The sequence below is a fragment of the Buceros rhinoceros genome, unplaced genomic scaffold (assembly GCF_000710305.1).
Source record: "Buceros rhinoceros silvestris isolate BGI_N320 unplaced genomic scaffold, ASM71030v1 scaffold7777, whole genome shotgun sequence".
NCBI classification, from domain to species: Eukaryota; Metazoa; Chordata; class Aves; order Bucerotiformes; family Bucerotidae; genus Buceros; species Buceros rhinoceros.
In genome coordinates, this window is record NW_010420378.1 from 1,249 (window position 1) to 1,514 (window position 266).

Consider the following 266-nt stretch of genomic DNA (forward strand, 5'->3'; position numbering starts at 1 on the left):
TTGCCCAGAGGGCAGAGAAATTTCCAGGCCCAAACAAAGAGCCCCACGTGGGGTCTGTCACCGGCTCCAGCGCAGCCTGCCCAGGGGAAGCGTTGCCATGGCTACAGGGGGGAAAAATCACATCATCTGGATCCAGTGCGAAGGCTCGGCCGATAGAAGTGCTTAATTAAAGATGAGAAGGCAGCAGGAAAGTTCAGATGTGCGCGAAGCAGGGACGTAATTGGTGGCAGGCAGCCGCGGGGGGTTATCGGGGGCCCTCCTGTCCG